The following is a 14,878-nucleotide window of genomic DNA, read 5'->3' as shown; positions in this document are numbered from 1 at the left end:
GGACAATTTTTTTCGACTGGTCTTTTTTTTATGGGCCAATTCTTTTTTGATTGGCCACTTTTTTTTAATGGCCACTCTTTTTTAACCGGTCACTATTTTTGATGGCCATTTATCTTTTTTGCCAGCCAATTTTTTCACTTTTTTCATGACCATTTTTTTTTTACCAGTCAAATTTTTTCATTAATGGCCACTCTTTTTTAAGCAGTTACTTTTTTGATGGCCACTTATCTTTTTTAGAGGCCAATTTTTTCAGTTTGACTTTTTTACCATTTTGAATTAAAGCTTTCGTGACTGCAGGGATTCATATTCTTGGTTCCTTCGGTAAAGTCACGTAGAAGGGAATTTAATTGTTTTATGTTTTTATTATTTTATTTTTTTACCAGTCAAACTTTTTTATGGCCACTCATCTTTTTTTACTGGCCAATTATTTTACTGGTCTCTTTTTTTACAGGCCACCTACCTCTTCCGCGTCCTCCTCCGCCTCCACCTCCTCCTCCGCCTCCTCCGCCGCCTCCTCCTCCGCCTCCTCCTCCGCCTCCTCCTCCACCTCCTCCACCTCACTGTGTGATGGCCAATACATTTTTTTACTGACCAATTTTGTTTGACTGGTCTTTCGTTTTTACAGGCCAATTTTTTGTAGTCACTTTTTTTAATGGGCAATGTTTTTAACCGGTCACTTTTTTTGATGGCCACTTATCTTTTTAACTGGCCAATTTTTTTCGACTGGTCTTTTTTTACGGGCCAATTATTTTTTGGTAGGCCACTGTTTTTTTAATGGCCACTCTTTTTTAACTGGTCACTTTTTTGGATGGCCATTCATCTTTTTTACCGGCCAATTTTTTTCGACTGGTCTTTTTTTATGGGCCAATTCTTTTTTGATCGGCCACTTTTTTTAATGGCCACTCTTTTTTAACCGGTCACTTTTTTTGATGGCCATTTATCTTTTTTGCCAGCCAATTTTTTTCACTTTTTTCATGACCATTTTTTTTCACCAGTCAAATTTTTTCATTAATGGCCACGCTTTTTTAAGCAGTTACTTTTTTTGATGGCCAATTATCTTTTTTAGTGGCCAATTTTTTCAGTTTGACTTTTTTACCATTTTGAATTAAAGCTTTCGTGACTGCAGGGATTCATATTCTTGGTTCCTTCGGTAAAGTCACGTAGAAGGGAATTTAATTGTATTATGTTTTCATTATTTTATTTTTTTTACCAGTCAAATTTTTTTATGGCCACTCATCTGTTTTTTACTGGCAATTCTTTTACTGGTCTCTTTTTTTACGGGCCACCTACCTCTTCCGCCTCCTCCTCCGCCTCCTCCTCCGCCTCCTCCTCAGCCTCCTCCTCCTCCGCCTCCTCCTCCGCCTCCTCCTCCGCCTCCGCCTCCTCCTCCGCCTCCGCCTCCTCCGCCTCCTCCTCCGCCTCCTCCTCCAACTCCTCCTCCGCCTCCTCCACCTCACTGTGTGATGAGCAATACATTTTTTTACTGACCAATTTTGTTTGACTTGTCTTTCCTTTTTACGGGCCAATTTTTTGTAGTCACCTTTTTTAATGGGCAATTTTTTTAACGGGTCACTTTTTTTGATGGCCACTTATCTTTTTTACTTGCCAATTTTTTTCGACTGCTCTTTTTTAACAGGCCAATTATTTTTTGGTAGGCCACTGTTTTTTTAATGGCCACTCTTTTTTAACCGGTCACTTTTTTGGATGGCCATTCATCTCTTTTACCGGCCAATTTTTTTCGACTGGTCTTTTTTTTTATGGGCCAATTCTTTTTTGATCGGCCACATTTTTTTAATGGCCACTCTTTTTTAACCGGTCACTTTTTTTGATGGCCATTTATCTTTTTTACCGGCCAATTTTTTTCACTTTTTTCATGGCCATTTTTTTTTTACCAGTGAAATTTTTTCATTAATGGCCACTCTTTTTTAACCAGTCACTTTTTTTGATGGCCAATTATCTTTTTTAGTGGCCAATTTTTTCAGTTTGACTTTTTTTACCATTTTGAATTAAAGCTTTCGTGACTGCAGGGATTCATATTCTTGGTTCTTTCGGTAAAGTCACGTAGAAGGGAATTTAATTGTTTTATGTTTTTATTATTTTATTTTTTTTACCAGTCAAATTTTTTTATGGCCACTCATCTTTTTTTACTGGCAATTCTTTTACTGGTCTCTTTTTTTATGGGCCACCTACCTCTTCCGCCTCCTCCTCCTCCGCCTCCTTCTCCGCCTCCTCCTCAGCCTCCTCCTCCTCCGCCTCCTCGTCCGCCTCCTCCTCCGCCTCCTCCTCCGCCTCCTCCTCCTCCGCCTCCTCCTCCACCTCCTCCGCCTCCTCCTCCGCCTCCTCCACCTCACTGTGTGATGGCCAATACATTTTTTTACTGACCAATTTTGTTTGACTTGTCTTTCCTTTTTACGGGCCAATTTTTTGTAGTCACTTTTTTTAATGGGCAATTTTTTTTACTGGTCACTTTTTTTGATGGCCACTTATCTTTTTTACTTGCCAATTTTTTTCGACTGCTCTTTTTTTATGGGCCAATTATTTTTTGGTAGGCCACTGTTTTTTTAATGGCCACTCTTTTTTAACCGGTCACTTTTTTGGATGGCCATTCATCTTTTTTACCGGCCAATTTTTTTCGACTGGTCTTTTTTTTATGGGCCAATTCTTTTTTGATCGGCCACTTTTTTTTAATGGCCACTCTTTTTTAACCGGAAACTTTTTTTGATGGCCAGCCAGCCAATTTTTTTCACTTTTTTCATGACCATTTTTTTTTTACCAGTCAAATTTTTTCATTAATGGCCACTCTTTTTTAACCAGTCACTTTTTTTGATGGCCAATTATCTTTTTTAGTGGCCAATTTTTTCAGTTTGACTTTTTTTACCATTTTGAATTAAAGCTTTCGTGACTGCAGGGATTCATATTCTTGGTTCCTTCGGTAAAGTCACGTAGAAGGGAATTTAATTGTATTATGTTTTCATTATTTTTTTTTTTACCAGTCAAATTTTTTTATGGCCACTCATCTGTTTTTTACTGGCAATTCTTTTACTGGTCTCTTTTTTTACGGGCCACCTACCTCTTCCGCCTCCTCCTCCTCCTCCGCCTCCTTCTCCGCCTCTTCCTCAGCCTCCTCCTCCTCCGCCTCCTCGTCCGCCTCCTCCTCCGCCTCCTCCTCCTCCGCCTCCTCCTCCGCCTCCTCCTCCAACTCCTCCTCCGCCTCCTCCACCTCACTGTGTGATGAGCAATACATTTTTTTACTGACCAATTTTATTTGACTTGTCTTTCCTTTTTACGGGCCAATTTTTTGTAGTCACCTTTTTTAATGGGCAATTTTTTTAACGGGTCACTTTTTTGATGGCCACTTATCTTTTTTACTTGCCAATTTTTTTCGACTGCTCTTTTTTAACAGGCCAATTATTTTTTGGTAGGCCACTGTTTTTTTAATGGCCGCTCTTTTTTAACCGGTCGCTTTTTTGGATGGCCATTCATCTTTTTTACTGGCCAATTTTTTTCGACTGGTCTTTTTTTTATGGGCCAATTCTTTTTTGATCGGCCACTTTTTTTTAATGGCCACTCTTTTTTAACCGGTCACTTTTTTTGATGGCCATTTATCTTTTTTGCCAGCCAATTTTTTTCACTTTTTTCATGACCATTTTTTTTTTACCAGTCAAATTTTTTCATTAATGGCCACTCTTTTTTAAGCAGTTACTTTTTTTGATGGCCAATTATCTTTTTTAGTGGCCAATTTTTTCAGTTTGACTTTTTTTACCATTTTGAATTAAAGCTTTCGTGACTGCAGGGATTCATATTCTTGGTTCCTTCGGTAAAGTCACGTAGAAGGGAATTTAATTGTATTATGTTTTCATTATTTTATTTTTTTTACCAGTCAAATTTTTTTATGGCCACTCATCTGTTTTTTACTGGCAATTCTTTTACTGGTCTCTTTTTTTACGGGCCACCTACCTCTTCCGCCTCCTCCTCCGCCTCCTCCTCCTCCTCAGCCTCCTCCTCCTCCGCCTCCTCCTCCGCCTCCTCCTCCGCCTCCTCCTCCGCCTCCTCCTCCAACTCCTCCTCGGCCTCCTCCACCTCACTGTGTGATGAGCAATACATTTTTTTACTGACCAATTTTGTTTGACTTGTCTTTCCTTTTTACGGGCCAATTTTTTGTAGTCACCTTTTTTAATGGGCAATTTTTTTAATGGGTCACTTTTTTTGATGGCCACTTATCTTTTTTACTTGCCAATTTTTTTCGACTGCTCTTTTTTAACAGGCCAATTATTTTTTGGTAGGCCACTGTTTTTTTAATGGCCACTCTTTTTTAACCGGTCACTTTTTTGGATGGCCATTCATCTCTTTTACCGGCCAATTTTTTTCGACTGGTCTTTTTTTTTATGGGCCAATTCTTTTTTGATCGGCCACATTTTTTTAATGGCCACTCTTTTTTAACCGGTCACTTTTTTTGATGGCCATTTATCTTTTTTACCGGCCAATTTTTTTCACTTTTTTCATGGCCATTTTTTTTTTACCAGTGAAATTTTTTCATTAATGGCCACTCTTTTTTAACCAGTCACTTTTTTTGATGGCCAATTATCTTTTTTAGTGGCCAATTTTTTCAGTTTGACTTTTTTTACCATTTTGAATTAAAGCTTTCGTGACTGCAGGGATTCATATTCTTGGTTCTTTCGGTAAAGTCACGTAGAAGGGAATTTAATTGTTTTATGTTTTTATTATTTTATTTTTTTTACCAGTCAAATTTTTTTATGGCCACTCATCTTTTTTTACTGGCAATTCTTTTACTGGTCTCTTTTTTTATGGGCCACCTACCTCTTCCGCCTCCTCCTCCGCCTCCTCCTCCGCCTCCGCCTCCTCCTCCACCTCCTCCGCCTCCTCCTCCGCCTCCTCCTCCGCCTCCTTCTCCGCCTCCTCCTCCTCCGCCTCCTCGTCCGCCTCCTCCTCCGCCTCCTCCTCCGCCTCCTCCTCCTCCTCCGCCTCCTCCTCCACCTCCTCCGCCTCCTCCTCCGCCTCCTCCGCCTACTCCTCCGCCTCCTCCACCTCACTGTGTGATGAGCAATACATTTTTTTACTGACCAATTTTGTTTGACTTGTCTTTCCTTTTTACGGGCCAATTTTTTGTAGTCACCTTTTTTAATGGGCAATTTTTTTTAACGGGTCACTTTTTTTGATGGCCACTTATCTTTTTTACTTGCCAATTTTTTTCGACTGCTCTTTTTTAGCAGGCCAATTATTTTTTGGTAGGCCACTGTTTTTTTAATGGCCACTCTTTTTTAACCGGTCACTTTTTTGGATGGCCATTCATCTCTTTTACCGGCCAATTTTTTTCGACTGGTCTTTTTTTTATGGGCCAATTCTTTTTTGATCGGCCACATTTTTTTAATGGCCACTCTTTTTTAACCGGTCACTTTTTTTGATGGCCATTTATCTTTTTTACCGGCCAATTTTTTTCACTTTTTTCATGGCCATTTTTTTTTTACCAGTGAAATTTTTTCATTAATGGCCACTCTTTTTTAACCAGTCACTTTTTTTGATGGCCAATTATCTTTTTTAGTGGCCAATTTTTTCAGTTTGACTTTTTTTACCATTTTGAATTAAAGCTTTCGTGACTGCAGGGATTCATATTCTTGGTTCTTTCCGTAAAGTCACGTAGAAGGGAATTTAATTGTTTTATGTTTTTATTATTTTTTTTTTTACCAGTCAAATTTTTTTATGGCCACTCATCTTTTTTTACTGGCAATTCTTTTACTGGTCTCTTTTTTTATGGGCCACCTACCTCTTCCGCCTCCTCCTCCTCCGCCTCCTTCTCCGCCTCCTCCTCAGCCTCCTCCTCCTCCGCCTCCTCGTCCGCCTAGTCCTCCGCCTCCTCCTCCGCCTCCTCCTCCTCCGCCTCCTCCTCCACCTCCTCCACCTCCTCCTCCGCCTCCTCCTCCGCCTCCTCCACCTCACTGTGTGATGGCCAATACATTTTTTTACTGACCAATTTTGTTTGACTTGTCTTTCCTTTTTACGGGCCAATTTTTTGTAGTCACTTTTTTTAATGGGCAATTTTTTTTACTGGTCACTTTTTTTGATGGCCACTTATCTTTTTTACTTGCCAATTTTTTTCGACTGCTCTTTTTTTATGGGCCAATTATTTTTTGGTAGGCCACTGTTTTTTTAATGGCCACTCTTTTTTAACCGGTCACTTTTTTTGATGGCCATTTATCTTTTTTGCCAGCCAATTTTTTTCACTTTTTTCATGACCATTTTTTTTTTACCAGTCAAATTTTTTCATTAATGGCCACTCTTTTTTAAGCAGTTACTTTTTTTGATGGCCAATTATCTTTTTTAGTGGCCAATTTTTTCAGTTTGACTTTTTTTACCATTTTGAATTAAAGCTTTCGTGACTGCAGGGATTCATATTCTTGGTTCCTTCGGTAAAGTCACGTAGAAGGGAATTTAATTGTATTATGTTTTCATTATTTTATTTTTTTTACCAGTCAAATTTTTTTATGGCCACTCATCTGTTTTTTACTGGCAATTCTTTTACTGGTCTCTTTTTTTACGGGCCACCTACCTCTTCCGCCTCCTCCTCCTCCTCCGCCTCCTCCTCCGCCTCCTCCTCAGCCTCCTCCTCCTCCGCCTCCTCCTCTGCCTCCTCCTCCGCCTCCTCCTCCGCCTCCTCCTCCAACTCCTCCTCCGCCTCCTCCACCTCACTGTGTGATGAGCAATACATTTTTTTACTGACCAATTTTGTTTGACTTGTCTTTCCTTTTTACGGGCCAATTTTTTGTAGTCACCTTTTTTAATGGGCAATTTTTTTAACGGGTCACTTTTTTTGATGGCCACTTATCTTTTTTACTTGCCAATTTTTTTCGACTGCTCTTTTTTAACAGGCCAATTATTTTTTGGTAGGCCACTGTTTTTTTAATGGCCACTCTTTTTTAACCGGTCACTTTTTTGGATGGCCATTCATCTCTTTTACCGGCCAATTTTTTTCGACTGGTCTTTTTTTTTATGGGCCAATTCTTTTTTGATCGGCCACATTTTTTTAATGGCCACTCTTTTTTAACCGGTCACTTTTTTTGATGGCCATTTATCTTTTTTACCGGCCAATTTTTTTCACTTTTTTCATGGCCATTTTTTTTTTTACCAGTGAAATTTTTTCATTAATGGCCACTCTTTTTTAACCAGTCACTTTTTTTGATGGCCAATTATCTTTTTTAGTGGCCAATTTTTTCAGTTTGACTTTTTTACCATTTTGAATTAAAGCTTTCGTGACTGCAGGGATTCATATTCTTGGTTCTTTCGGTAAAGTCACGTAGAAGGGAATTTAATTGTTTTATGTTTTTATTATTTTATTTTTTTTACCAGTCAAATTTTTTTATGGCCACTCATCTTTTTTTACTGGCAATTCTTTTACTGGTCTCTTTTTTTATGGGCCACCTACCTCTTCCGCCTCCTCCTCCGCCTCCTCCTCCGCCTCCGCCTCCTCCTCCACCTCCTCCGCCTCCTCCTCCGCCTCCTCCTCCGCCTCCTTCTCCGCCTCCTCCTCCTCCGCCTCCTCGTCCGCCTCCTCCTCCGCCTCCTCCTCCGCCTCCTCCTCCTCCTCCGCCTCCTCCTCCACCTCCTCCGCCTCCTCCTCCGCCTCCTCCGCCTACTCCTCCGCCTCCTCCACCTCACTGTGTGATGAGCAATACATTTTTTTACTGACCAATTTTGTTTGACTTGTCTTTCCTTTTTACGGGCCAATTTTTTGTAGTCACCTTTTTTAATGGGCAATTTTTTTTAACGGGTCACTTTTTTTGATGGCCACTTATCTTTTTTACTTGCCAATTTTTTTCGACTGCTCTTTTTTAGCAGGCCAATTATTTTTTGGTAGGCCACTGTTTTTTTAATGGCCACTCTTTTTTAACCGGTCACTTTTTTGGATGGCCATTCATCTCTTTTACCGGCCAATTTTTTTCGACTGGTCTTTTTTTTATGGGCCAATTTTTTTTTGATCGGCCACATTTTTTTAATGGCCACTCTTTTTTAACCGGTCACTTTTTTTGATGGCCATTTATCTTTTTTACCGGCCAATTTTTTTCACTTTTTTCATGGCCATTTTTTTTTTACCAGTGAAATTTTTTCATTAATGGCCACTCTTTTTTAACCAGTCACTTTTTTTGATGGCCAATTATCTTTTTTAGTGGCCAATTTTTTCAGTTTGACTTTTTTTACCATTTTGAATTAAAGCTTTCGTGACTGCAGGGATTCATATTCTTGGTTCTTTCCGTAAAGTCACGTAGAAGGGAATTTAATTGTTTTATGTTTTTTTTTTTTTTTTTTTTTTTTACCAGTCAAATTTATTTATGGCCACTCATCTTTTTTTACTGGCAATTCTTTTACTGGTCTCTTTTTTTATGGGCCACCTACCTCTTCCGCTTCCTCCTCCTCCGCCTCCTTCTCCGCCTCCTCCTCAGCCTCCTCCTCCTCCGCCTCCTCGTCCGCCTCCTCCTCCGCCTCCTCCTCCGCCTCCTCCTTCTCCGCCTCCTCCTCCACCTCCTCCACCTCCTCCTCCGCCTCCTCCTCCGCCTCCTCCACCTCACTGTGTGATGGCCAATACATTTTTTTACTGACCAATTTTGTTTGACTTGTCTTTCCTTTTTACGGGCCAATTTTTTGTAGTCACTTTTTTTAATGGGCAATTTTTTTTACTGGTCACTTTTTTTGATGGCCACTTATCTTTTTTACTTGCCAATTTTTTTCGACTGCTCTTTTTTTATGGGCCAATTATTTTTTTGTAGGCCACTGTTTTTTTAATGGCCACTCTTTTTTAACCGGTCACTTTTTTGGATGGCCATTCATCTTTTTTACCGGCCAATTTTTTTCGACTGGTCTTTTTTTTATGGGCCAATTCTTTTTTGATCGGCCACTTTTTTTTAATGGCCACTCTTTTTTAACCGGTCACTTTTTTTGATGGCCATTTATGTTTTTTGCCAGCCAATTTTTTTCACTTTTTTCATGACCATTTTTTTTTTACCAGTCAAATTTTTTCATTAATGGCCACTCTTTTTTAAGCAGTTACTTTTTTGGATGGCCAATTATCTTTTTTAGTGGCCAATTTTTTCAGTTTGACTTTTTTTACCATTTTGAATTAAAGCTTTCGTGACTGCAGGGATTCATATTCTTGGTTCCTTCGGTAAAGTCACGTAGAAGGGAATTTAATTGTATTATGTTTTCATTATTTTTTTTTTTTACCAGTCAAATTTTTTTATGGCCACTCATCTGTTTTTTACTGGCAATTCTTTTACTGGTCTCTTTTTTTACGGGCCACCTACCTCTTCCGCCTCCTCCTCCTCCTCCGCCTCCTTCTCCGCCTCCTCCTCAGCCTCCTCCTCCTCCGCCTCCTCGTCCGCCTCCTCCTCCGCCTCCTCCTCCTCCGCCTCCTCCTCCGCCTCCTCCTCCTCCGCCTCCTCCTCCGCCTCCTCCACCTCACTGTGTGATGAGCAATACATTTTTTTACTGACCAATTTTGTTTGACTTGTCTTTCCTTTTTACGGGCCAATTTTTTGTAGTCACCTTTTTTAATGGGCAATTTTTTTAACGGGTCACTTTTTTTGATGGCCACTTATCTTTTTTACTTGCCAATTTTTTTCGACTGCTCTTTTTTAACAGGCCAATTATTTTTTGGTAGGCCACTGTTTTTTTAATGGCCACTCTTTTTTAACCGGTCACTTTTTTGGATGGCCATTCATCTCTTTTACTGGCCAATTTTTTTCGACTGGTCTTTTTTTTTATGGGCCAATTCTTTTTTGATCGGCCACATTTTTTTAATGGCCACTCTTTTTTAACCGGTCACTTTTTTTGATGGCCATTTATCTTTTTTACCGCCAATTTTTTTCACTTTTTTCATGGCCATTTTTTTTTTACCAGTGAAATTTTTTCATTAATGGCCACTCTTTTTTAACCAGTCACTTTTTTTGATGGCCAATTATCTTTTTTAGTGGCCAATTTTTTCAGTTAGGCTTTTTTTACCATTTTGAATTAAAGCTTTCGTGACTGCAGGGATTCATATTCTTGGTTCTTTCGGTAAAGTCACGTAGAAGGGAATTTAATTGTTTTATGTTTTTATTATTTTTTTTTTTTTACCAGTCAAATTTTTTTATGGCCACTCATCTTTTTTTACTGGCAATTCTTTTACTGGTCTCTTTTTTTATGGGCCACCTACCTCTTCCGCCTCCTCCTCCTCCACCTCCTTCTCCGCCTCCTCCTCAGCCTCCTCCTCCTCCGCCTCCTCGTCCGCCTCCTCCTCCGCCTCCTCCTCCGCCTCCTCCTCCTCCGCCTCCTCCTCCACCTCCTCCACCTCCTCCTCCGCCTCCTCCACCTACTCCTCCGCCTCCTCCACCTCACTGTGTGATGGCCAATACATTTTTTTACTGACCAATTTTGTTTGACTTGTCTTTCCTTTTTACGGGCCAATTTTTTGTAGTCACTTTTTTTAATGGGCAATTTTTTTTACCGGTCACTTTTTTTGATGGCCACTTATCTTTTTTACTTGCCAATTTTTTTCGACTGCTCTTTTTTTATGGGCCAATTATTTTTTGGTAGGCCACTGTTTTTTTAATGGCCACTCTTTTTTAACCGGTCACTTTTTTGGATGGCCATTCATCTTTTTTACCGGCCAATTTTTTTCGACTGGTCTTTTTTTTATGGGCCAATTCTTTTTTGATCGGCCACTTTTTTTTAATGGCCACTCTTTTTTAACCGGTCACTTTTTTTGATGGCCATTTATGTTTTTTGCCAGCCAATTTTTTTCACTTTTTTCATGACCATTTTTTTTTTACCAGTCAAATTTTTTCATTAATGGCCACTCTTTTTTAACCGGTCACTTTTTTGGATGGCCATTCATCTCTTTTACTGGCCAATTTTTTTCGACTGGTCTTTTTTTTTATGGGCCAATTCTTTTTTGATCGGCCACATTTTTTTAATGGCCACTCTTTTTTAACCGGTCACTTTTTTTGATGGCCATTTATCTTTTTTACCGCCAATTTTTTTCACTTTTTTCATGGCCATTTTTTTTTTACCAGTGAAATTTTTTCATTAATGGCCACTCTTTTTTAACCAGTCACTTTTTTTGATGGCCAATTATCTTTTTTAGTGGCCAATTTTTTCAGTTAGGCTTTTTTTACCATTTTGAATTAAAGCTTTCGTGACTGCAGGGATTCATATTCTTGGTTCTTTCGGTAAAGTCACGTAGAAGGGAATTTAATTGTTTTATGTTTTTATTATTTTTTTTTTTTTACCAGTCAAATTTTTTTATGGCCACTCATCTTTTTTTACTGGCAATTCTTTTACTGGTCTCTTTTTTTATGGGCCACCTACCTCTTCCGCCTCCTCCTCCTCCACCTCCTTCTCCGCCTCCTCCTCAGCCTCCTCCTCCTCCGCCTCCTCGTCCGCCTCCTCCTCCGCCTCCTCCTCCGCCTCCTCCTCCTCCGCCTCCTCCTCCACCTCCTCCACCTCCTCCTCCGCCTCCTCCACCTACTCCTCCGCCTCCTCCACCTCACTGTGTGATGGCCAATACATTTTTTTACTGACCAATTTTGTTTGACTTGTCTTTCCTTTTTACGGGCCAATTTTTTGTAGTCACTTTTTTTAATGGGCAATTTTTTTTACCGGTCACTTTTTTTGATGGCCACTTATCTTTTTTACTTGCCAATTTTTTTCGACTGCTCTTTTTTTATGGGCCAATTATTTTTTGGTAGGCCACTGTTTTTTTAATGGCCACTCTTTTTTAACCGGTCACTTTTTTGGATGGCCATTCATCTTTTTTACCGGCCAATTTTTTTCGACTGGTCTTTTTTTTATGGGCCAATTCTTTTTTGATCGGCCACTTTTTTTTAATGGCCACTCTTTTTTAACCAGTCACTTTTTTTGATGGCCATTTATCTTTTTTGCCAGCCAATTTTTTTCACTTTTTTCATGACCATTTTTTTTTTACCAGTCAAATTTTTTCATTAATGGCCACTCTTTTTTAAGCAGTTACTTTTTTTGATGGCCAATTATCTTTTTTAGTGGCCAATTTTTTCAGTTTGACTTTTTTTACCATTTTGAATTAAAGCTTTCGTGACTGCAGGGATTCATATTCTTGGTTCCTTCGGTAAAGTCACGTAGAAGGGAATTTAATTGTATTATGTTTCATTATTTTATTTTTTTTACCAGTCAAATTTTTTTATGGCCACTCATCTGTTTTTTACTGGCAATTCTTTTACTGGTCTCTTTTTTTACGGGCCACCTACCTCTTCCGCCTCCTCCTCCTCCGCCTCCTTCTCCGCCTCCTCCTCAGCCTCCTCCTCCTCCGCCTCCTCGTCCGCCTCCTCCTCTGCCTCCTCCGCCTCCTCCTCCGCCTCCTCCTCCTCCGCCTCCTCCTCCGCCTCCTCCACCTCACTGTGTGATGAGCAATACATTTTTTTACTGACCAATTTTGTTTGACTTGTCTTTCCTTTTTACGGGCCAATTTTTTGTAGTCACCTTTTTTAATGGGCAATTTTTTTAACGGGTCACTTTTTTTGATGGCTACTTATCTTTTTTACTTGCCAATTTTTTTCGACTGCTCTTTTTTAACAGGCCAATTATTTTTTGGTAGGCCACTGTTTTTTTAATGGCCACTCTTTTTTAACCGGTCACTTTTTTGGATGGCCATTCATCTTTTTTACCGGCCAATTTTTTCGACTGGTCTTTTTTTTTTATGGGCCAATTCTTTTTTGATCGGCCACATTTTTTTAATGGCCACTCTTTTTTAACCGGTCACTTTTTTTGATGGCCATTTATCTTTTTTACCGGCCAATTTTTTTCACTTTTTTCATGGCCATTTTTTTTTTACCAGTGAAATTTTTTTCATTAATGTCCACTCTTTTTTAACCAGTCACTTTTTTTGATGGCCAATTATCTTTTTTACTGGCCAATTTTTTCAGTTTGACTTTCTTTACCATTTTGAATTAAAGCTTTCGTGACTGCAAGGATTCATATTCTTGGTTCTTTCGGTAAAGCCACGTAGAAGGGAATTTAATTGTTTTGTATATATATATTTTTACCAGTCAAACTTTTTCATGGCCACTCATCTTTTTTTACTGGCCAATTATTTTACTGCTCTCTTTTTTTACAGGCCACCTACCTCTTCCGCCTCCTCCTCCTCCTCCGCCTCCTCCGCCTCCTCCACCTCACTGTGTGATGGCCAATACATTTTTTTACTGACCAATTTTGCTTGACTGGTCTTTCCTTTTTTACGGGCCAATTTTTTGTAGTCATTTTTTTTAATGGGCAATTTTTTTAACCGGTCACTTTTTTTGATGGCCACTTATCTTTTTTACTGGCCAATTTTTTTCGACTGGTCTTTTTTTACGGGCCAATTATTTTTTGGTAGGTCACTGTTTTTTTAATGGCCACTCTTTTTTAACCGGTCACTTTTTTGGATGGCCTTTCATCTTTTTTACCGGCCAATTTTTTTCGATTGGTATTTTTTTTATGGGCCAATTCTTTTTTGATCGGCCACTTTTTTAATGGCCACTGATTTTTTAACTGGTCGCTTTTATTGATGGCCATTTATCTTTTTTACCGGCCAAATTTTTTCACTTTTTTCATGACCATTTTTTTTTAACAGTCAGATTTTTTCAATAATGGCCACTCTTTTTTAACCAGTCACTTTTTTTGATGGCCAATTATCTTTTTTACTGGCCAATTTTTTCAGTTTAACTTTTTTACCATTTTGAATTAAAGCTTTCGTGACTGCAGGGATTCATATTCTTGGTTCTTTCGGTAAAGTCACGTAGAAGGGAATTTAATTGTTTTATATATATATTTTTTACCAGTCAAACTTTTTTTATGGCCACTCATCTTTTTTTTCCTGGCAATTATTTTACTGGTCTCTTTTTTTATGGGCCACCTACCTCTTCCGCCTCATCCTCCTCCTCCTCCTGCGCCTCCTCCTCCGCCTCCGCCTTCTCCTCCGCCGCCTCCTCCTCCGCCTCCTCCGCCTCCTCCGCCTCCTCCACCTCACTGTGTGATGGCCAATACATTTTTCTACTGACCAATTTTGTTTGACTGGTTTTTCCTTTTTACGGGCCAATTTTTTGTACTCACTTTTTTTAATGGGCAATTTTTTTAACCGGTCACTTTTTTTGATGGCCACATATCTTTTTAACTGGCCAATTTTTTTCGACTGGTCTCTTTTTTACGGGCCAATTATTTTTTGGTAGGCCACTGTTTTTTTAATGGCCACTCTTTTTTAACCGGTCACTTTTTTGGATGGCCATTCATCTTTTTTACCGGCCAATTTTTTTTCGACTGGTCTTTTTTTTATGGGCCAATTCTTTTCTGATCGGCCACTTTTTTAATGGCCACTGATTTTTTAACCGGTCACTTTCATTGATGGCCATTTATCTTTTTTACCGGCCAAATTTTTTCACTTTTTTCATGACCATTTTTTTTTTACCAGTCAGATTTTTTCAATAATGGCCACTCTTTTTTAACTGGTCACTTTTTTTGATGGCCAATTATCTTTTTTACTGGCCAATTTTTTCAGTTTAACTTTTTTACCATTTTGAATTAAAGCTTTCGTGACTGCAGGGATTCATATTCTTGGTTCTTTCGGTAAAGTCACGTAGAAGGGAATTTAATTGTTTTATATATATATATTTTTTACCAGTCAAACTTTTTTTATGGCCACTCATCTTTTTTTTCCTGGCAATTATTTTACTGGTCTCTTTTTTTATGGGCCACCTACCTCTTCCGCCTCATCCTCCTCCTCCTCCTGCGCCTCCTCCTCCGCCTCCGCCTTCTCCTCCGCCGCCTCCTCCTCCGCCTCCTCCGCCTCCTCCGCCTCCTCCACCTCACTGTGTGATGGCCAATA

The sequence above is a fragment of the Petromyzon marinus genome, chromosome 37 (genome assembly GCF_048934315.1).
Source record: "Petromyzon marinus isolate PM22_M1 ecotype Great Lakes invasive population chromosome 37, UKy_Petmar_22M1.pri1.0, whole genome shotgun sequence".
Classification (NCBI taxonomy): domain Eukaryota; kingdom Metazoa; phylum Chordata; class Hyperoartia; order Petromyzontiformes; family Petromyzontidae; genus Petromyzon; species Petromyzon marinus.
Note: the sequence above shows the minus strand (reverse complement) of the source record.